The 16,757-nt window shown below is 40.4% G+C and overlaps 1 protein-coding gene across 1 annotated transcript in view; it reads left to right on the top strand.

The window, feature by feature from the left end:
- htr2aa (5-hydroxytryptamine (serotonin) receptor 2A, genome duplicate a) overlaps positions 1–16,757 on the top strand; it is a 93,707-nt gene that overhangs the window by 29,083 nt on the left and 47,867 nt on the right. The gene's annotated exons all lie outside the window — the stretch shown is intronic.

Genomic DNA, 16,757 nt, shown 5'->3' with positions numbered 1-16,757 from the left:
TATGGACTGATGAAATGAGAGTGAGTCTTGATGGGCCAGATGGATGGGCCCGTGGCTGGATTGGTAAAGGGCAGAGAGCTCCAGTCCGACTCAGACGCCAGCAAGGTGGAGGTGGAGTACTGGTTTGGGCTGGTATCATCAAAGATGAGCTTGTGGGGCCTTTTCGGGTTGAGGATGGAGTCAAGCTCAACTCCCAGTCCTACTGCCAGTTTCTGGAAGACACCTTCTTCAAGCAGTGGTACAGGAAGAAGTCTGCATCCTTCAAGAAAAACATGATTTTCATGCAGGACAATGCTCCATCACACGCGTCCAAGTACTCCACAGCGTGGCTGGCAAGAAAGGGTATAAAAGAAGAAAAACTAATGACATGGCCACCTTGTTCACCTGATCTGAACCCCATTGAGAACCTGTGGTCCATCATCAAATGTGAGATTTACAAGGAGGGAAAACAGTACACCTCTCTGAACAGTGTCTGGGAGGCTGTGGTTGCTGCTGCACGCAATGTTGATGGTGAACAGATCAAAACACTGACAGAATCCATGGATGGCAGGCTTTTGAGTGTCCTTGCAAAGAAAGGTGGCTATATTGGTCGCTGATTTGTTTTTGTTTTGTTTTTGAATGTCAGAAATGTATATTTGTGAATGTGGAGATGTTATATTGGTTTCACTGGTGAAAATAAATAATTGAAATGGGTATATATTTGTTTTTTGTTAAGTTGCCTAATAATTATGCACAGTAATAGTCACCTGCACACACAGATATCCCCCTAAAATAGCTCAAACTAAAAACAAACTAAAAACTACTTCCAAAAACATTCAGCTTTGATATTAATGAGTTTTTTGGGTTCATTGAGAACATGGTTGTTGTTCAATAATAAAATTATTCCTCAAAAATACAACTTGCCTAATAATTCTGCACTCCCTGTATGAAACAGGGAAGTACCACCGTGTAATCCATTTATCTCAACAAAGTAACTGTATTCTAAATACCACCTTTTTAAACGGTAACTGTAACGGAATACAGTTACTCATATTTTGTATTTTAAATACGTAATGGTGGTACATGTATTCCGTTACTCCCCAACACTGCATACAATGCAAATAAAATAAATAAGACTGCATGTTAAAGACAGAGAAGTCTGCTCAATTAAACCTGAGAGCAAGCACACCACTGAGACATTTAAGAACAAGTAACACAATTTTAAACTGGATTCTGAAGTGGAGGTCAATATGGGTGCAATGAGACCATGCTGTTTCTTTCCTGTCAAAAGGTGAGCTACTGCGATTTGAACAGTTTGCAGTCAACAAAGTAATGACTGATCAGAGCCAACATATACAGAGCTAATCTGTTTATCAAGAGTCACACCAAGGTTCCTTGTAACTGGATGATAGTAAGAGACCAATGACTCTGTCATACCCATCTAACAGGCTGGGTTGCCCAAATAAAATTTCTGTCTTACTTTTGTTCAGACTGAAGTCGTTTATATCTACAATCATGACATCTCTAAGTATGTATCTAAGACAAGTCACCAGTACCTGAATAGAAACATGGATGCTGCTTTGTCAGGGCAAATATATCTGTAGGTCATCCAAAAAGCAACAAAAGTTTAAAAAAAAATCGACCTTAATGGAGCTCTACAAAAAGAACAAGGAACAGGACCCAAAAGAGAACCTTGAGGTACCCCACAACAAACAGATGACAAATACTACCCTAAATGGACAGAGAAATTCCCATCTGACAAATACAACTGGAACTATATAAAAGCTGTACCTTTAATATCTACATTCAATTCAAGCTGTGACAGAGACAAGCTCTGATCTATATTGTCAAATGTTGCAGTCAGGTCCAAGACCACGAGGACAGCAGAATTACCGGCAACAAAACTTGAAAGCAAGCCATTAAAGACTCTTAGAAGGACATTTTCTGTGCTATGAGGTTGCCACAGATGTCAACAACGAAACAAAAAAGGCAAACAAACAAGAAGGACCACAGGCCTTTGTCAGAGGCCATCGTCAGCTTGCGATAACTGTCTGACTTTTTCTTTCAGGTTACCTGATATCAATCACTATCGACATTTTTGGTTTACAGGTACAAATGTTAATCTCACGCTCTTTCTTTTCTCACTCTCCAACTTACACATATTACACAAGTCTATATAAATGTATGTGAATCCGTTTTTTTAGAAAGAGAACAGAAGTTACATGGCCACTGCAGCTGTGTGACTCATGGACGCAGGGATGAGGGCTGTGCGCACACATCTCATGTCGATGCCGTTACCATGGGTGATTGTAAAGCCCATCGTGTTGCTGAGTGGAAATGCAGTTGTTAGTCGTCAGACACACATAGAAAGAACAAAAATATATTTTTAAAAAATCCTTGATTATAGCCCACATAAAAGACCTGTCCATATATAACTGCAGGTTTTTGAGCAGCACATCAAAAATGACATAATCATGTGTTTACCGTGATAGATACATTTCAGATGTATGTTTAACGTTATATTTCTTTAAGTAACAAGAACATGACTAATTTCTAGTAAACCTTTTTTTGTTTTCTTAAAACTGCTAGAATTTTTCAGTGTGCTTCACTTACTGACTGATTTTAAACAATATCTAAACATGGGGCCTTACAGTACTGCAGTAGTTTGGACTGTTTCACTGCAAGACGCTCCTGGATTCAAGTCCACGGTCCAGCTGTGTGGAGTTTGCTTCTTCTTGTGTCAGCATGAACATGAACTCAGATTCCTCAGTCCAAAAACGTGCATAGGGTAAATCGCCGATTCTAAATTGGCAGTAGGTGTGAATGTGAGCATGAAAGGTTGTGTGTTTTTCTGTGATAGACTGGCATCTCTCCAGTCGGTATCATACTTTTTGGACTGGATAAGCACAAGAAGTTGCATGGATAGAATATGAACTTAAAATTTTACTGTAGTTGGAAACTTCAATAAAATTCATATGCCGCCAAATCACTACACGAGTTACCTCACGGCACTTTATATTGTAAGTCGACGATGTTAAAATAATACAGAAAAAAACTCCAACAATCAAACAATGGAAATGGTGGTTGTGGGGCACTTTGCATAATTTGACCAGCCCAAAAACAAAAAGTCAACTTTAAGCTATTATATGGACCTAGAGCTTATCTTTGACAAGAGAATAAAATGCATCAATATATTTAAACTCTGTAATGATAATCTAAGCATATACATTAATTAATAACTGAAGGCTTTAAATGAATGTAGCGTTCTAAAGGCTGTAACCTCCTTTAGACATGTCCCTGCATGCTGCAGGTATTGTTGCTAGAAAGAGAGCGAGTACTGTTTCTGTCAACCTCAAACAAAAGTCACAGAATTTTAATGGCAAATTTGAAGATTTTTTTTAACAAAGGTAGGACTTTGGCTGTATTTAGACAATTTATTTTTTGTGGTGCTGGAGGGAGGGGGGAGGTAAAAAGGCAACATTTTCTATGTTCAGGCTTATTGAAAAATTGGTTTGATAATGGGCATTTAGTAGCCCACGTATGCTTTGGTTGCACTCAGAATAACGAGCATTGCTGTGGTCACTTCTGAGTCATCGAGTCCCCGGTTCTTTTGAACACCAGAGTAATAAAGATACGTTTTTGAGCATCTTTAGACTTAAGCGACTTTGAAATTGTCTTTTGGCTCGTTTGTCTACACTCAACAAAGCCAGAGGAAACTGATGTGATTAGATGAGACAGCTCCTTGACAGACAAATGACTCGGCCTTTTATCAAGGCAGTATAATGTAATCAAAGGAGCAGATTATGTGCTGTCAGAACGTCTCAGAGACTAGAACAAAGGTGTGGAAGCAAAAGGGAAAAGAAGTCCAGTTCATCCGATGATTAGTGTGTGAATTAGCCGGTGAATCAACTTCCTTTCTCTCACACACCTGATTAACAGTCACAGAGTATCGCTGAGTTTAGGATCATTTAAAATTTTGTGCATGTTGTGTTAGAGGGGAACTCTTTAGTGAGACAAGACGAAACCACACATGCATGTCGGCTCTGGTTTATATAGACTGCAAGGCCATTCATTGAGTTACTCTCTTGATCCTAATTTGAAATATTTTCACTTAATTTCACAGATTTATTGTTTTTGCCTCAGGTTTCAGTGCGTGCTACCATAAAGTTCCACTCTGCTGCTGAACGTGTACATTAAGGTCATTGTGGGTGGAAAACATTAATCACAGAAGCTCTCAGAAGCTCTCGCAGCTCTCATTGTAGAGTTGCTACCACGTCTTTGTTGTGGCTGCACTGACAGATCACTGTTTACTGATTACAGTGATCAGAGCTGTTATTTGTGCAATTACATTAACACCGAGAGAGTGCACAGTGAACTTTGAACACGAGAAGCTTGAACTTCAAATACAGAGCAAAAGAAGGGACAAAATACTAAATTGCAAGTGTTTGACACATGACTAATCACTGTATGTCTGCTGTATGTAGCTTCCAAACACATCCACTGGAAATTATGTTGAAAAAACACATATTCAAGGAGCTAGTTCATCAGTATAGGGACAGATCATTTGTCACTGCTCTTGTTTTGAAAACTGTAAACATGCTGTCTTTATCATAAAGCTGTGTTTCCTGAATACTCATGATTAACAGAAGGAAAGAGAAAAAAAACAAAATCAGATTTTCTTTTTAAATTTATTTTGTGAAACTATGCAGTGCAACGGCCTGGGATTCATGCTCCAGGTGAGGCTGCTGGATACTTTATGGTGTTTTGACAGAAATCTTTTGAACTGTACTTGGGGCAGACTGGAGCAGGAGATTGACGGATGAATTTTTACAATCTCTACAGCAGGGGTGTCAAACTTATGGCCCACGGCCCATGATACAATTATATCCAGACTATGAGATAATTTCATACATCAATAATTAATGGCCCATTGGTATGTTGGAGTCAAATCTTCAGTCCTTCCGAGAATCCATGCAGGCAGGGGTGGGACTTTATTTTGATGGGCACACTATGCGGCCAAGCACATGCAAAAACAGACTGGATACCAAATTATAAAATTAGGAGCTGGCTAAAGTGATATCTGTTTTTATTTCAAGCCATTTTCCATTGTGGAGGACAAAAGGTTTCTAACTTGTCCAGGCCTTAAACCTGATGTATGTTCTCCCTAGTAAGTGCACAAAAATAAGGCTTTTATGAAAACACTAAATACTGAAATAACACTGATATAATAATAACAATTATTATTATTATTATTATTAACTTGTTTGATCTGCTGCTCACCACAAACAAGTGCAAGTAGAAAATTTGGACTTTTAACTGTGTTTTCATTCGTTTTACAGCTTTACATACTAATAAAAACCTCCTTTATGGTCGTTCATACTACACAAAATAACTAAGCAAATGACAGAAAAGTTTCTGATTTTTACTTTCTACTATAGAAATTTCATTTTTTTTCTACTGCAATCCTAATATAATTATTATAAATGTGTATACATATATATATATATATATATATATATATATATATATATATATATATATATATATATATATATATTAGGGGTGCAACGATACACAAAATTCACGGTTCGGTTCGGTTCGATACTTTGGTGTCACGGTTCGATATTTTTTCGATACAAAAAAAATGTTCATGCCTTTTTAATTTGTCATTTATTAAAATTATAAATATATATTTTAACTCAAAGGTACAGTTTTTAAATTTAACCCTAACCCTTGTGCGTGTTTTTTATTTTGACAGCGAATGCGCACCTGCGGACCACTTATGTGCAGCCCTGGTTATTTAGCTCGTCATATTGCAGCCACAGAAATTCTTTTGTCCATGAAACCATAAAGCTGCACTTTCTTTTTGCCTTATAGTCTGATTTGTCATAACTTCTCCGTTTTGTGGTAAGCTTTTCTTTGGCTGTCACTTCTTCACCCTGACCTGTCTTATTTGGCTCAGCAGAACTAAAATATATATGCTGCTGGTTTTACACACGCACTCACATAAGCTCAGCGATTCTCTGCGCGATCAACCTCTCATATGTTTAAGCTTGCTGCGGGAGATTTCACTTGTCATAGTAAGCTAACGATTAATAAGACGATGTCAGAGGAATTGGTGCGCAAATTATCATCACTCACAGATCAGTGCTATCGCTCTCTATACACAGTTCGCATGATTGCAAAGTGAAAGCAAAAAACAAGCGCAAATTCAAACGCGATTTCAATATGTCACATATTGACAGTGGCTCACCGATGCCAATGACATAATTACCCAGCTACATTTCTGAAAGAATGCAAAAGCATTGACATATATTTTTCCTTCCTACAATAGCCCGACGGGCAGGGAAGGGATAGATTTTGGTAGCCCGACTGAAAAAATCGCTAGCCCCAGGACGTCGGGCTAGCGATATTGCGAGCCCTGTATCTGATTGAGGAATCATGCATCTTTGGAAAAGAGAGTTTATTACAGAGAAATGTCTCTTTCCAAAATAAAAGCTATACTATCCGCTTCTTCTGGGCTATATTCTCAGCAGCATAAGGAGAATCATGTGCTAACAGCTGTCTAAATGACTCGGCTAAAGTTAGTAGCATGCTTGTTGTTTTTGTCTTTGCACTAGGATGATGTCGGCGTAAATGTGCAGTCATATTCATTGTGTTCCCACTAGTGCTGTCAGGTTAATCTCGTTGAAATGACCTTAACGCCACAACATGGCAAATCTCCGTTAACGAGCTACCGCCGATCGCCCCGTGCATGGGGCTAGACGGCAAACACGTTAACGAGCTAACTGCGCTAACACACTAGTTCCCACCCATGTAATTGAGCATTGCATGGCACATCCAACATACTGTTTTACTTTAGTCCATGACTCGCTTACCTTCAGGGTCATACGTCACATGAAAACCAAAATAATTCCAAACGCCAGATCTGAATGAGAGTGGGGGAGGTCCATGTTGCAAGGAGAGCTTAACTTCTGTCTTGCTAGCTTGCCCTGCGCTCTTCCTTCTGACGATGCTGTCTGTGTTGAGCGCTCAGTGGATCTGCGCTCGACAGTGCAGCCTAGGCGGAGTAGTCGAACGCAGATTCACTGAGCGCTCAACACAGACAGCATCGTCAGAAGGAAAGTTGATAAAATAAATTACAAATGTTGTATTGTTCGATACATATGCGTACCGAACCGAAAGCACTGTATCGAACGGTTCAATATCGATACGAATATCGTTGCACCCCTAATATATATATACATATATATATATATATATATATATATATATATATATATACATATATTATACTTATAATTTAGTCCAAAGAGTTGTACTGACGGATCTCTTTGTCACAACAGTTTTTCATTATGCTGTACAAAAACAGTTAAATATGTAACTTCTTTACACTGACAGGAGTTTCACTGGTCTGGAATGTAAAATGAGTTTGACACCCCTGTTCTACAGTGATGCTATGGTAAAGAGAGAGCTGAGCAGTAAGTAAGTTGATGCGGGTAGTGATTGATAAAATAAGTCTTGAAGAACAAAAATGAGCTTCCTCCCAAGAGTGTCTGTGGTCAGCTTTAAAGATAAGATGAGTTCAGTCCTTCAGAAGGGCTTCAGTGTAGACACACAGTCATACACATTGTAAGGAGTCTCTTGAGGTAGGTTAAGCATCTGTCGAAGATATGTCCTGCATGCATCCTGTGAGGGGTTTTTGTGTATGTGATATATTTAACCAAGTGGAAGCACACACAGGAGTTTAAATCTCTTGTCTGTAGGGCTGCTCAATTAATCGAATTTTAATCACGATTACCATCTGGGCTTTCAACGATCATTAAAAATGACTGAGCCGATTATTAGCCCCTCCCTCATGCTTTATTCTCGCGCTGCTCCGTGTGGCAAATCGAGCGCACCTCTCTGCATTTCGAACACGGGTCACAACAATTAAGAGGACCCGAGGGAAGCTCGGAAAGCTAAGCAGAAGTTATTTGGAGAGGAGAGTGACTGCCGTTGGTTGAAAAGAGTTTAAAAAAAAACTTCAGTGGTGTGGAAACATTATGGGTTCGCGGAGTCAGACGTGGATCAAGTAGACACAGTGTGTAAACTTTGCTACGGTGTCGTAGCTGCACCACAGAGCAACACTGCAAAGTTCACTAAACATAGATGTTTACATTTTTCAATTATTTTTTATATTGCAAACTCTTGCACTGTTATCAGTATTTGCACACTATTTTATATTATTTTTTAAAGTCATTATTCAATACATTGTTATTGTTAACCCTTTAAATCCCTGTAGAACCTGAACCCTGTAAGCTAGCACGATAATTTGTTTTGCATATGAAACCGGAGGAGTTGTACTTACATCTTATGCCATCAGCTTGTCCTCGGTCACGGTTTCCTTCCACATAAAGCTTTGCAAAAATTGCATAAAAAGCGCTTGCAGGAACAAAAACATAATATTCCAGAAACACGCTTTGCCGATCCGATCAGCTGTTCGTAACACTTCCCACATTGAAAAAGATGTCAACTCGAACTATCGCATGTCCGCCATTTCCTGTCCGAAACCGGAAGTGACATCATTTTCGCGGAAAATGTAGTTTTTTACTTGTAGGCCTTAAAAGCCTATACTGGTGTTTTTATAAGTCATGTTTGACTCTATACTTTTCTGAATACTTTCTGGGATGCTTAGAACTCTAATTGCACTGCTGGAAATAGTTTATTTTGATGCACCTGCTGTTTTCTTTGCAAATTTGCATCATAGGATTGTTTGTTTTTCCTGCAGTATATAAAAATTGCTGTATCTCCAAAATAAAACTATGAAGACACTCAAAATAAATTTCCTGTTGTTGTAAACTATTTTTTGCAACTTTTTTGTATTTAAAGTTTTGAGGGATAAGCCTCTTAAATTTCCCCAAGTAGAAATATATGTAAAAAAAAAAAAGCAAAAACGATTTTCAATTTTTTTGTAGTTTATTGCACTTTTTTGCAATTAATGTGGTTACTATGGACTTAATGCAGACATATTATTGAAATATGGGCTATAACAGTTGTATTGATGTATAGCAACTTGAAATGCTCCCAAAAATGGCACTACAACATGTAAAAAAATAATATAAGCTCTGGCGGACTTGGTTCTATGGTAGGTCTTAAAGGGTTAAATAAATATCGTCAAATAATCGAGATCTCAATTTCAGTGAAAATAATCGTGATTATCATTTTTGCCATAATCGAGCAGCCCTACTTGTCTGGCTTGGAAATGCCTCAGTATGAGTGACATTTTAATCAATTTAGTAATTTCGGGACAGTTTTGGTCCACTAAAAGGGTTGTTTTGTAACGCATGGTGCTTCTTTTTTTCTACTTCTACTGAATGTCCAGTGTTGATGTCTGTAGGACCTCCATGTACGAGCTATTTATAATTCAAATTTGGTCGTTGTGGATGTCTTTTCAATGTCAAAAACAAGACTCATTTAAGTGTTGTTGTTATACTGCTTCTATAGGCTCTGTAGTCCCGTGTTTTCAGAGGGTGGAGGGCATGTTTTCTATACAGAAACAGTTAAGTGTGAAGGAATGCAAAACATCTGCATGACGGAGCAGACTGTTGATGCTAAAACAAAAAGGAGCAGCTGCACCGTGGATTTGGAGCAGAAATGTCCCCAGCCTCTCTCAGGCAGATAGTCCAGTTCATACATGCACACTCGCACAAACTTCTTGTATTTTCTGTCGCAACTTCTCTCAATCCTGCTACAACACAACCACATTCACTTCCTCTTACAATCAGCTCTCAGTAAAACAGGTCACTTGTAAAAATGAACCATATATAATGCAAATTCCATTTTTTTTCCAAATGCTTTAGCCATTATTATTTTACATTTTAATATGAATTTCAACATTTTTACTATTTCAACACATTTTAATAAATGACAGTTTTAATCCAGCTACAAACAATTTTTTTTGCCTGTCCCGTTTGGCTCTTTTGCCATCAGAATTATTGTCTAAAGGCGAAGAAAGATGCCCAACGGATTTACTTTACCAAATGGACCATCCCAGCCTTGCCATAATGGTCCATTTGATTCACCTTTTATTGTTTATTTTATTTTCACTTGCTGAATACGGGACAGACTTGACTGGGGAAAAGAAAGAGGGAAAGAAAAACAGCTGAGAAGAGGGACGGGGGAGAAGGGCAAAAAACAAAAACCAACAGAATAAGCAGAGAAGAAAAAATGCATATATCGATCACCTGGATCACCTGTTGAGAAAGAAAAAAGAAAACAAGCAGAAGAAAACGAGAGCAACATAATAAACAACATCACGATGATCTATGGGAATGTAACAGTAAATACTAAATATTAAACATTATTGTGCAGCACGTAAGATCGACAGCACACAGTGTGCTTTGAGGTAGGAGCCAAAAAGGGTGTAGTTTGTGTGTGTGATCACCCGTGTGTACACCTGTGAGCATGAACGAGCTTGTTTTTAAAAGGTTCCTTCATGTAATGATCTGCTAGAGGGTGTGGGGAGCCACAGCCTCGTCCTCCAGGGCATGAAGCAGGTATGGAGGAGATCAAAGCTCCAGACATCCAGAGGTCCCCAGAACACAAGAGACCAAGGAAGACCAACAGAGGGGCAGCCGCGCCACTATCCCAGAAAGAGCTGAGGAGAGTCCCAGATGAGGGTTCACTCAGCAGCCACGGAGCAGAAGCCAGGGGGAGTTGCAGTGACGTGCCCATGAGCTCCGCCGGCAGCCAGCTGTGCCTGAGTGACCGAGCCCCAGGCCGAGAGGCCGGGGGCACCCCACCTCCGAAGTGGCCCGAGCGAGCCCCAGGCTCCAGGCCCCGATAAACAGCCACCAAGGAGTGAGCCAGTGTGTACCTGGACGCCCATCCCCGGACACAAAGAACCACCAACGCACCGATGTCTGAGGGAGTCCGCCACTGGCAGGGGAAGTGTTGGTGGGGGGAGATAGGCCTCCAAACCTTGGAGGGCCTGAGATGTCCCCAGAGAGGTGGCGTCTGATACCCAACCTGACATATAGACACAGACATACAGGCACACACAGATACAAACATCCATTCCCACCCTCATGCTCTCATATCCCCTTACTCCACACTCAACCAACGTGGAGACAGACATAAAGAGACGCTGTACACACGATCACACTCCCCAAGCGTACTCTACGAACCGGGTCTAGGTACCCTTGCCCCTTGAGGGGGGAACTGCACCCAGACCCAGGTGGTGTTACCCTTTTCCCTGAGGTGGGGAGAGGCAGACCGCCCCGACTCCGCAGCAGCAGGGAGGCCCCACATTCCAGACCCCAGTCGGACGGCCAACTCCTCCTCCTAGCCCCCCCGCTCCAGCAGGCCGCAGTGAACGGGGATGAGAGAAGATTCCAAACCTCCCTCCACCCGCTCATTGTAGTGTTGATGCATGTGTGTTCTAAGGTGCATTTAAAACCCAGGAGGGCATGAAGCTACCTGCCAGAGAGCAGCAGGTAAGCGCATAGCCCCTCCTGCTAGCCCTCAATGTCTACGTGTATTTAAAATTGAGAGGTGGGCAACGACGCCAGGGGTGAGGTGTACACCCTGATGGTCTTTTGGATTCCGTGTAGCGTGCCCACCCCCAAGATCCTATATGAATGTGTAATGAGAGTGTGAGTAATATGAATGTCTAAGTTGTGGGATAAAATTGAGACACAGGCAGCCAGAAGGGGACAGAGGGGGGGGGATGCCATACCCCTACTCCAAGGCCCTGCATGTGTGGGTGGTTGTGGTGGAGCGGGAAGAGGGAGGCAGCTGGAGATGGGGAGGGAAGGAAGGAAGGGGCAAGTGACCCCTCCCTGGGGCCAGCTCCCCCGCTAACCCCAGTAGGCACCCCCATACTCCGCGACCCGCCAGGGAAAGGGGGCCCAGGCCCATCCGGACCTTCCGAAATATAGAAAAACAAATAAGTCAATAAAATAAGTCAACAACAACTAAGGCAGTTAAAACCAAAATGTTTGGATCAAAGTGTGTTAAAAGCCAAGTCGCAAATATGTGTCTTCAGTAACAATTTAAAATGTTCGATTGTTTGTGCAGATCTAATATTAAGAGGAAGACTGTTCCAGAGTCTGGACCTGCCATAGAGAAGGCTTTGTCACCACGAGACTTAAGTTTAGTCCGTGGAATAGTTAAGGATAGTTTTGACATAGCTCTGACTTCCGTTTAGTGCCGGTTAGTAAACGAGCAGCTGCATTTTGGACCAACTGGAGATGATGAAGAGAGGCCTGGTCCAAACCAAAGTACAGAGAATTGCAGTAGTCGAGTCTGCGAGTAATGAACAGATGAATAACACGTTCAAAGACATTAGCTGGATGGTATGGCTTAACCTTGGCAAGCTATCTTAAATGAAAAAAGCTGGATTTGACTAATACGTTCACCTGCCTACACAGTTTGAAGGAACCATCAAGGTACACACTGAGGATTTAACATTTGACTTACAATCGGGAGATAAGGGGCCCAGAGGTGTCAGTGTGTTTATTAACGAAGTTCCCAAAAATGACAACTTCTGTTTTGTTTTCATTTAAGTTAAAAAATATATAAAGACATCCACTATTTAACGTCATCAAGGTAGCGTAATAACAGCTGAAGTGAGTCGGTCCCTGCTATTAAAGATCTGCAAGTCATCTGCAAAACAGTGAAATGAAAGGTTGTACCGTGAGAAAATCGACCCCGGTGGCAACATATACAGTGCAAATAAAGCAGCAAGGTGGTCATTACCCAGGTTTTGTTCTTCTCATTCAGCTGCCTGCTCAAGAAATGTGTTGCTGTTACCTTCACCCTCCATTGGTACTTCTCTAGCTTCTCATGTTCTTTCCTCCTCATGTTGTGTCATTCTGTATTGCTACGTCTATCATTACGGGTGCCCTGCTCTGCTTGTCTACCACCACTATGTCCGGTTGGTTAGCCTTCACCATTTTGTCTTTCTGTATCTGGAAGTCCCACAGGATCTTAGCTCAGTCATTCTTGACCATCCCAGGGTCCCATTTTGACCTCAGGATTTCCAGGCCATACTCGGCACAGATGTTTCTGTATAGTATGGCGACCACTTATTTATGGCGTTCCATGTATGCCCTGCACTGCCACTGCTGTTATGTGCTGGACTGTCTCAGGGGCATCTTTACACCTGGTGTGGTAGACCCCGAACTCTATGCATCTTGTGCTCAGAGCTTGTTCCTGTGCAGCCATGATTAACCATTTCAGTCTTCAAAAGTAAGTTTAAAAAAATATATTTGAACTCCTAAAATCTGTACCTTATCACCAATGGAGTCAAATCTGAGAACGGGGAATGAGAACTTCCAAAATAGTTTTGGGACAGGAGTTGAGGAAATATAGTGCATGCTAAAAAGGAAAACTTTTCTCTCAATGACTTAGAGATCATGAATCCATTCAGTCCTGATTCATTTCTTAAGCTTATGCCTACTAAGTTCTGTCACAGCTTTGGTGATCAGTGTGTAGGTGCTCTTATTTGATAAAGTGAAGCAGAAAGTTTGAAAGCTTAATATGTGATGGAGATGTAGTGCTGCCTCAGTTTCTTGTGTGATTTTCTTCAGTTACCAGGAAAGTATGGGTGCGTCTTGCTGCCTTTCTAGATTTGTTCAGTCACTTCAAACACAATTGTTCTCGGTTTGTCCTTCATCTATTAAATCATGCCACTTTCTCATGAGACCTTATGTTTAGTATTCAGGAACTGGTTTTATCTCAAGCTGTAAGTCAGAGAGAACCCTCCCGCTGACCTCTTCAGTCTCTCCTGACTTCATATTCACACTGACCTCCTGTCTGCATGCTGAAACACAGACAGCTGGTGTGATGCATTAATGTCACCTCCTGCAACACAATTCAGTTCCTCAGATATCAAAAGGCAGTAAAAACGAGGGAAGTAGTTAAACCATTTTACGAAGGACAGTGTTCAATATGTGTGAAGGATAAATCTCTTTAACATACAGTGGAGTACAAAAGCCTGAGACCACTTATGAACAGACTTCTCTTTTACTTTCATTTCAAATTAAAAACTTAAAATATTTAATTAATTAATTATAAATGATAATGTTCCATTCAATTTTATTTATGTAGCACCAAATAAAAACAACAGGTGCCTCAGGGAGCTTTATATTATAACCCTACAATAATACAGAGAAAAGCCTACAATTAGAAAACCCCCAATGAGTAAGCACTTGGCAACAGTGGGAAGGAAAACCTTCGTTTGAGCAGGAAGAAACCTTTGACAGATCCAGGCTCAGGAGGGGCAGCACTCTGCCATGATCAGTTGGGGGTGTGGAGGAAGAATATCAGTTTAATAACATGACTGAAAAAATACGTATACATTTCAAAATATCATTATAGGTGGTTTGACCACCTTTTGCTTTACTGACACGACAGTGATACCACAAGTATGAAACCTGATAAAAAATATCTAGATCCCCTTGTGCATCGGTCTAATGCAAGTTATGAAATAGTCACAAAATTTTATCTGATTTGCTGTGATGAACACATATTTTTCACTTTTAAAACTTTTTTTATGTTCCGGAAATGAAATTTATGGTGTCTATCAACATTTATTTATTTATGAACTGCAACCATAACTGCCCAGAGCTGTTACCAAGATAGCTAACAAGTTACAAGACATGAAGGACTTTGATAACTTGCTTTTTTCTGTATTTTGTGTCTCTATATTTGCTGAATGTACAGCTCTTCAGCCCCTGAGGCAGCAGAAGGAGCACATCAAATACTATCCAGAACCAGGCAGAATGTAGGCTTTGATACACCCAATAAAACGCCTAACTGTCATCAGAATCCACCCACCATCCATCTTCTGCTCACAATGAGGGTTGCAGCGGGGCTGGAGCCTTTCCCAGCAGTCACAGGGCAAGAAACACTGCACACTTTAGACAGTTTGCCAGTCTGCTGCAGGGTAAAGTGAATACAGCAGTTCACACTATCCTTGTTTGATTTATGCTTGATATAAATAATGTAAATATCCCTATATAAAAATATTTTAACTTCTAACAGCTGATTAGTCTGAACAAATGTATGGGGATTTGATCCTTGGTTTAAGACAACTTATCTACAGTCAAACAGCTACCATGGAACAAGTTCAGTATTACATAATTAACTGAGATTTGCACCACTGCAGTTTGTTAAAGTCAACTTTGAAAAAGCTGTGCGAGATGTTCAGCCAGCACTTTCCCAAAATCAAGGTTTTTTTTATTGCAGCAGCACTGCTTTGCTTTAAAGAAATTTGCATACTGGAATTCATTAGCATTCAGCTACAACACATCCCACGAGTGTCAATCGATGGTGCACTGTCACAGCTGCTGAGGTCGAGAGCAAGGAAATACATATTGTGCTTTGGGCACAAAGAGATTTTCCAGCAGCTTCACGCGAAAGAAAAGAAAATAGATAAAAAGTTGAGCTGACAAGCGAAAACGCCGGGTCACAGAAATGAAAACACCATCAACACCCATCACTGAGGAAAATGAAAGGAAAACACAATGAAGAAGTGACAAAAGCCTGACAGCCTCATCTGGATGTACTGTGGGATTGATATTGTAAAGGAGCAGCACAGCAGTGACTAGCCTGACCAGCTCTGGCTGTTTTTGATTGCCAGTGGCAACCTTTCACTTTCAACGATGACTCAAGGCACAATTTTGTTTGTTCTGGCTTTTTCTTCAATGTTATGGTCTATTTCCACACTCAGTCTGATTCTAATGCTGTAGTGACCCAAGTATGGGATGGTCCTAAATACCATTTGACCCATTTTCCAATATCTGTTTTTCATGGTGAGGAAACACTATGAACCTCTCTCTGAAAGTTCTGCAGAGGTACTATTAATTCAAGAAGTCCTTCATTTTCTAACTGAGACATAAAATGGTAAAAGCCAAGCTACTGTATATTTTCTATAATACATACACTCTCCTTGTATTCTATTATACTCTTGAACCTTAGTGAAAGGAGAGCGTGTGAAAGACGTAATGTGAAAAGGTTTAAATTAGTAACTTCCAGTGCAATCAGCGCTTTCATTTTGAGAGCTTTCACATCTTGGAGTTTTGTTTATACTAGTGGGAATAATGATGCTGTCTATGGATTTAACAGAGCGTGATGAATATTTTTCAGCCAGTGATGAACACACAAAAAAAGAATACCACCACCACATTTTGCATGATATCATGATGTTTGCCTTGCTTTGTTCTCAGCTTCCCTTTTTTTTATCATACACTGAGTCACACAATATTTGAGCTGCTGGAACCCATAATCCTTGATTCTCACCTGCTGCACCATCTCAGGTTTTTTTATTAATGATTTTTCCCACTTTTTCTTGTTTTTTGTCTCCTTGTTTGACGATTTAGAGTTTGATAATACAGGTAGTTGTCTCCATGACTCCTGCTGCTTCCATGATTAACAATCCTCTCAGAGTCACCTGCAGATGAATATGTTGCTGATTATAGCAGCTTATGGTATAGCTGCATAAAAAAGTCAGCCAGCTGGAGTTTTCTATATTTTTGCATAAATATGACCTACTTGCATAACATCATGTTATTATCACAGAGCTTTTCAAAGTAGAAAAAGGAACCCAGTAATCCAAACGAAATGAAAATATTGAACCTGATCATCTTTTAAATGAGGGAAATTTTTATACATGATCTTATATATCTGATCACTTGTTGTTATCGCCTTACGGAGCAGCAAATGCAAGCAGGTGCTCTCAGTAACTGACAGCCAGTTGTAGGTATTAGCTTGGGGAGGCTTCAGGCAATCCC

This window comes from Simochromis diagramma, unplaced genomic scaffold, assembly GCF_900408965.1.
Source record: "Simochromis diagramma unplaced genomic scaffold, fSimDia1.1 OVJJ01000322.1, whole genome shotgun sequence".
Lineage (NCBI taxonomy): Eukaryota > Metazoa > Chordata > Actinopteri > Cichliformes > Cichlidae > Simochromis > Simochromis diagramma.
Note: the sequence above shows the minus strand (reverse complement) of the source record. Positions and strands in the feature narration are given on the sequence as shown.